Source organism: Lingula anatina, chromosome 5 (genome assembly GCF_051362555.1).
Source record: "Lingula anatina isolate TDL-2025a chromosome 5, LinAna3.0, whole genome shotgun sequence".
Lineage (NCBI taxonomy): Eukaryota > Metazoa > Brachiopoda > Lingulata > Lingulida > Lingulidae > Lingula > Lingula anatina.
This window is the reverse complement of record NC_141771.1, coordinates 20,503,803-20,511,015: the sequence shown is the minus strand read 5'-3', so window position 1 is coordinate 20,511,015 and position 7,213 is coordinate 20,503,803. Positions and strand designations below refer to the sequence as shown.

Sequence of the window (7,213 nt, the reverse complement as noted above, 5' to 3'; positions counted from 1 at the left end):
ACACATTACCGGCGATGGTCTGCTCCAGTTTGAGAATGATAATTAATGATTTTTCATTTTTAAATTGGAGTCCCTACACAACGTAGAGACGATGGACAAGCACCCTCACTGGTCTTTTAATTAAAGTATAAATGTGGACATGTACACATGCAAACTTCATGATTATATTTACTTGGGTAATGGTTGTGATTAAAGTCTTACCTCTGTAATTGGCTTGCTACATTGCATTATCTTGTTATCAGATGCATTTGGATGGCACCTACCTGGCTTTATTAGTCAACATGCTTCTAAACAAGTTATATATCAGCTCGACATATACCTATCAATACAATCTTGGGAACGATAACAAGTATAAACAAAGGCCAGAGCTCGTTTTAATGAGGTAACAACAGAAGATACTGAAAACCCGAAACAAATTTCCACGTGTTGGTGCAAGTCTGTGTGCTCACAACTGCAAGATGGCGGCAATGCTGTATCATAGCAACCACGAGGGACTGCGAGAAATTGCATTATCAATGCAGAGAAACAATAGAAATGCATTGAAGCAGAGCGCACGCTACCTTGATAATAAGCTGTTCAGACGCCCGTGGAGCTATCAAAACAGATTATGTGAGACAATAGGCGAATGTTTACCCGAACGCACATAGCTTCAAAGGAAGATGCCGCGTTTCACGTCCTTCTCTAATTAGGTCCATGCCCAGGGTAACGCATCTTGGATTTGTTGGGTATAGCTGTTCAACTCTCCTGTGTGCCCTAAAAAGGGCAGCTGCTGTTTCCCTTTTTATGAAATGATAAACTGTGATGGTGTAGCTATCACATCGCAAAATTACAGCTTCCCAGAGAAAGTTTGAAATTTTCGGTCAAATTCAACATTTTGTAACCACTAGCAAAGAATGACAGAATCATTTCTTTATAAGTGTAAATTTATTAATGTATCTTTATATTAAAGTGACTTATTTTGTTATGTTCTTTTTCTTTTTTAGGCCACCACACAAATAAATAAATAGAATAAAGCAAATGGTTATGCTTGTCTGTTTATTGTGAAATGTGCGTGTGCCACTGACCAAAAAATTTCAACCCCTACGGCTGTGCGCAACATAGACAAAATTTAATGTATACATCTTGATGCTTGTGCATTGTCACTTGAGACACTGAATGTGTCTGTATATATTCTGGTCACTGTGTATGTCTTTATTGTTGCTGTATGTGTTAATTATAATATAATAATATATATTTTGATCACTGTTATGTCTGTGTTGTAACTACTGTATGTGTCTACATATATATTTTTATTGATGATGTATTATCTGTTTTCAGTAGAGATGAAGGTGTGTTTCCTGGATTATCATCACACTGAGGACAACTGAACTGATCTCAACCTAGCAGCCTCAGCACAGGTCAGTGCAACTATGATATTGCCATACTGATGATTCTGTTTAATCGCAATGTGACCATTGCCACTATATGCTGTACCTAAGAAATAATCATTTTGGAAAAGGATCACTTAGATCGCACTCAGCTTTATATATGTTCAAAGGTGACAAGGGTTAATGTGAGCTGTCAGGAGTTGGGGAGGGGGGTATTGTTCATCAATAAAAATATATATGTAGACACATACGTAATCAAATCTAGTTCTACAACCTTACATCATCAGCAAAAAAAGGTAAGTGCAGTAATGATATTGCTACACTGGTGATTCTCTTCAATCTCATTTTGACCATCACAATATGTTGTAACTGAAAAATTAACATTTGTAAATGGGTCACTTAGATCCAAACCAGTTTTAAATATGTTCGAGGTGACTGGTTAGTGTGAACTGTTCCAATTTGGGGGAGCGATGGTTCCCTTAGCAAAAATCTTGATATAGACAAAATTTCATGTATACATCTTGACGCTTGTGTATTGTCTGTCGAGACATTGAGTGTGTCTGTATGTATTCTGATCACGATGTCTTTATTGTTGTTGTATGTGTTCAGTATAATATAATAAGATATTTTGATCTGTGTTATTTCTGTGTTGTAACTACTGTATGTGTCTCCATATATATTTTTATTGATGTATTATCTGTTTTCAGTAGAGATGAAGGTGTGTTTCCTAGATTATCATCACACTGAGGACAACTGAACTTATCTCAACCTCGCAGCCTCAGCACAGGTCAGTGCAACTATGGGTGCATTCCCAGAGATTAAGATCGATCCAGAGATTTAGATTTAGATCGACCTAACTCCCTTCACGCTAAATTGCTGTCAGCTGAGCGCACACCATAGTTAATTACCCCCTTACTGCTTTTAGTAGGCGGGACAGACACTTAAGCCGGCTAAGCTGACAGTAATCTAGTGAGACTTCCCACAGGGATAGATCAATCTTAAATTTATGGGAATGGGATCTATGATATTGCCATACTGGTGATTCTGTTCAGTCGCAATGTGACCATTGCCACTAAATGTTGTACCTGAGAAATTATCATTTTGGAAAAGGATCACTTAGATCCCACTCAGTTTTATATATGTTCAAGGTGACAAGGGTTAATGTGAACTGTTAGGAGTTGGGGGGCGAGGGTGCGCTTAGCAACAATCTTGATATAGACAAAATTTTATGTATACATTCTAATGCCTGTGCATTGTCTGTTGTGACATTGAATGTGTCTTTATGTATTCTGATCACTGTCTATGTCTTTATTTTCGCTGTATGTGTTTATTATAATATGATAATATATTTTGAACACTGTTATGTCTGTGTTGTAACTACTGTATGTGTCTACATATATTATTTTTATTGATGATGTATTATCTGTTTTCAGTAGAGATGAAGGTGTGTTTCCTAGATTATTATCACACTGAGGACAGCTGCATTTCATCTGTTCACCATCTAGTTCTACAACCTTACATCATCAGCAAAAAAAGGTCAGTGCAACAACAATATTGCTACACTGGCGATTCTCTTCAATCCCATTGTGACCATCACCACTATATGTTGTAACTGAGAAATTAACATTTGTAAATGGGTCACTAAGACCCCATTCCCAGAGATTAGATCGATCTACTTTGGATCGACCTAACTCCCTGGGGGTTCACGCTAAATAGCTGTCAGCCAAGCGGGCACGAAAGTTAATTACCCCCTTACAGCTTGTAGTAGCAGGACGGACATTTAAGCCGGATTATCTGACAGTAATTTAGTGAGACTCCCCGCCGGGATAGATCGATCTAAGAGCTCTGGGAATACGCCCTAAGATCCAAATCAGTTTTAGATATGTTCAAGGTGACAAGGGTTAATGCGAACTGTTTGGAGTTGGTGGGGCGAGGGTGCACTTAGCAACAATCTTGATATAGACAAAATTTCATGTGTACATCTTGATGCCTGTGCATTGTCTGTTGAGACATTGAATGTGTCTGTATGTATTCTGATCACTGTCTATGTCTTTATTTTTCGCTGTATGTGTTTATTATAATATGATAATATATTTTGATCACTGTGTTATGTCTTTGTTGTAACTACTGTATGTGTCTACATATATATTTTTATTGATGATGTATTATCGGTTTTCAGAAGAGATTAAAGTGTGTTTCCTGGATTATCATCACACTGAGAACAGCTGAATTCATCTTTTCACCATCTTGTTCTACAACCTTACATCATCAGCAAAAAAAGGTCAGTGCAACAATGATATTGCTACACTGGTGATTCTCTTCAATCCCATTGTGACCATCACCACTATATATATGTTGTAACTGAGAAATTAACATTTGTAAATGGGTCACTTAGATCCAAATCAGTTTTAAATATGTTCAAGGTGACATGGGTTAATGTGAAATGTTCGGAGTTGGGGGAGCGAGGGTTCGCTTAGCAAAAAACTTGATATAGACAAAGTATCATGTATACGCATCTTGATGCCTGTGCATTGTCGCTTGAGACATTGAATGTGTCTGTATATATTTTGATCACTATGTCTTTATTATTCCTATCTGTTTATTATAATAAAACAATATATTTAGATCACTTTGTTATGTCTGTGTTGTAACTACTGTATGTGTCTACATATATATTATTTATTGATGATGTAGTATCTGTTTTCAGTAGAAATGAAGGTGTGTTTCCTGGATTATCATCACACTGAGGACAACTGAACTGATCTCAACCTAGCAGCCTCAGCACAGGTCAGTGTAACTATGATATTGCCATACTGGTAATTCTCTTCAATCACAATGTGACCATTGTTGTATCTGAGAAATTATCATTTTGGAAAATGCTCACTTAGACCGCATTCACAACGATTTGAGCCAGGCTTTACAAATCCTGGGACTAAAAATGGCGGACGCACATGAAAGGAAAACCACCTAATCTTTTAATAGTCTCTCCGCCTCTCACACGCCTCCCCACACGTTGTCCCTGCGGGGCACAGTCATTAAATCTCGGCTCTTATATCATATCTTATATGTGTATTTGATTTACCCAATTAACTCCAACTTTTTTTCTTATACTTAGGCAAAGTGGAAAGGTATTATTCACTATGTAAGAAATGAGCATCTGTGACTTTTTGGAGATGGGTAAGGACCAGGGGAATGTGAGCATGGGCCTCTGGAGGAAGAGGATTGAAGAAAGAGCTAGGTGCACTGGCTGCAGCCTAGGTCTGCTATGTATCATGCCCTCAGAGCAGTGGTTTCCAACACCAGACAGCATTCCTCTTTGTGTTAATTACAGGTTTTAATCTGTACTTCCAGCAGTTGTGACCGTCACACTTACTGTCTTGTGCATTATATTAAAGTCTGTGTCTGCTCCTTTCAATCAACATCAGTACATTTGACATAGATTACCACTATATGAACCATGTATAATATTTTGAATGAGAGAGAACCATTTGTAGCATTCTGGACACCTATTTGAATGAAGTTATTGAAAGCATCAGTGCTTACACCCTGGTATACTGTCCAAAGCAGCAAACCTTCCATCCTCCAGCGTCCACAGCACCAACCTGTTGGCCATCCTGGAATACAGGCAGACAAACACCTGGCACTTCAAATAAGCAAAGATGGAGATGTGACGTGTAACTTTTTGAAACAAAATGTTTGTAATATATTTTATGTTATTTTCATTGCCATATTTCTACAGATCTTTCCCTTCACTTGTAGTATCACATTGGCTGTACTAATGACGAAAAAAAAAATTGTAAGTGCTATAGGCAGAGTACAGGTGTCAAGGAAGTGCTATGTTCTTATAAAAACGATTGAGAGTCTTATAGGATCATTAAGAGAATAAGAAGTGCATTCCATCTTCAGATAGTTATGACATGCGGAAGAGAGAAACTGTTGTATGTTAGATATTATCCAAATTAAAGCTACCTTTATGGTGTTGCGTGTAAACTAAGTGAGTTTGTGTCAAGAGGTATGTCTAAATTGATCGCATGCACTTGGTGTGAATAAGCCTTTGCCTTTTTCTCATACTGAGGTACAGATGGTATTGTGACAGAGTGGAGATTTAACTGTGATGTTGATGGACTTAAACATCTGCTCTTTCATGGGCAGAAATGATCAAACTTTCAGATACATAATTTTATGATCACAAAATTATATTTCTAAGTAGCATTTGTGTTCTTTACTACAATGGAATAGAACCATAGAGCAACATACTTTTACTTTTGTTGCTACCACTCAATAGGAATATTATCATTTTAAGAAAATATAACTTAAATAATACAATATCTATAAAATTCACAATTTTCCTCCATTGAAAAATTTGAGTTATTACCATATGTATGGTGGTATCAGTTAAGGTTGTTGGGGGTATTTAGTATTTTGCAGATGTAAATAGTCTTCCCTACATAGCCAAGTTGCTCAAGAATAGTACAGGAATTTGGGGCACTTGGGATTTTATTTATTCACAATTTATAAAGTTTAACTCCATGGTCAAATTTATATGTTTTAGTTAGGTTGTTTTGTAGGATAGTTCAGTAATGGAGTCATTTTATCTTTTATCTCTGTCATCAGCAATAAGCCTAGGCAACTTTGTATTATTATTAAGCTTACACCAGTACCCTGTGCATGTTCAATTCCCTCCATGCCAGAAAAGATGGTTTTCATTAGATGTTTAAGGGGCCATTCCCATACCCCATCAGACTAGCAGGATCGATCTATCTGCAAATCTCTAATTTGCATTTAGTTTAAGCATGCATGAAAGTTAATTACCCCCTAGCTGCTTCCGTGGGTGTGACAGACATTTAAGCCACTTAAACTGAATGCAATTTAGCCAGAATCCCCTTGGAATTGGATCTGTTTTGCTAGACAGTATGATAGGCTTATGGGAACCCAGTCTAAGAATTGTTATACTCTTTGTCTAAATGGTGAAGGTATAGATAGTCTGGATTATTTGCACATTAGAGTATATGAGATTAGCATATGAAGTAGTACTTATTATGTCCATACAACCTTTTAGAACCCATATCCTGCACTTGCCAATTGCATAATGGTAGTTGTAACATTTACTACATGTATAACAGATTATACAGTACATTGGTGAAATGGTGGACCTGTGTTAGTTTTAATACATTTTAATGAGGAACACTTGTACTATTGTTATCCAGATATACTGCTAATAATGCTATTGTAAATAAAAATATATTGCTTTCTGTAAAGTTCACGTTTGTTTGTTTGTTTGTTTGTTTGTTTGTTTGAGGATGAAATAAACCAGTGGTTGGAATTATGAGCCTGAGTTTCTGGACATCAATTCCCTGCGGGCAAATTATGTTGTTTTAAATTATGTTGAAATAACGTTGAACCATAACGTTGATAATACATTGGATAAACATTGGATTTGAAAGTTGACTCAACGTCAGATAACAACATTGTATCAACCCCAGTTGTTAGACAACATTCTTGCATGAAAAGACATTAAAATGACCTCTACCTGTCTATCTATAACAGGGTACCAAGAACTGTCAACTTTATTAACTTCACTCCATCACATTTACAGCAACTAATTCATCCTAGTATTAGCTGACCTTGCAAGGACTTCAGTTTATTGGAATGTATTTCTGAATAACAAGTTAAGAAAATTCACTAGTTCACTAAAGACACAAAACAACTGTCACTTTTACTTTAAAACACTTTTTTTATTATTTTGATAAAGTAAGTTACAGTATTGATAAACAAAGTATCACGTTTTCAATAATTAATATTTTAAATTACAATCCATGTCTGCAAGGTTGTGTCAATGACCAAAA

At 36.4% G+C, this 7,213-nt stretch overlaps 1 long non-coding RNA gene across 2 annotated transcripts; it reads left to right on the top strand.

The window, feature by feature from the left end:
* Positions 1-1,314: 1,314 nt before the first annotated feature.
* LOC147761857 (uncharacterized) lies at positions 1,315-6,630 on the top strand. Of its 2 annotated transcripts, none has more exons than XR_015334841.1 (6): positions 1,315-1,397; positions 2,075-2,154; positions 2,804-2,903; positions 3,547-3,648; positions 4,075-4,154; positions 4,483-6,630. It is a non-coding gene; the product is annotated as an uncharacterized LOC147761857 (long non-coding RNA). The 2 variants fall into 2 exon arrangements; XR_015334840.1 differs by having other exon boundaries at positions 2,801-2,903.
* Positions 6,631-7,213: the final 583 nt, after the last annotated feature.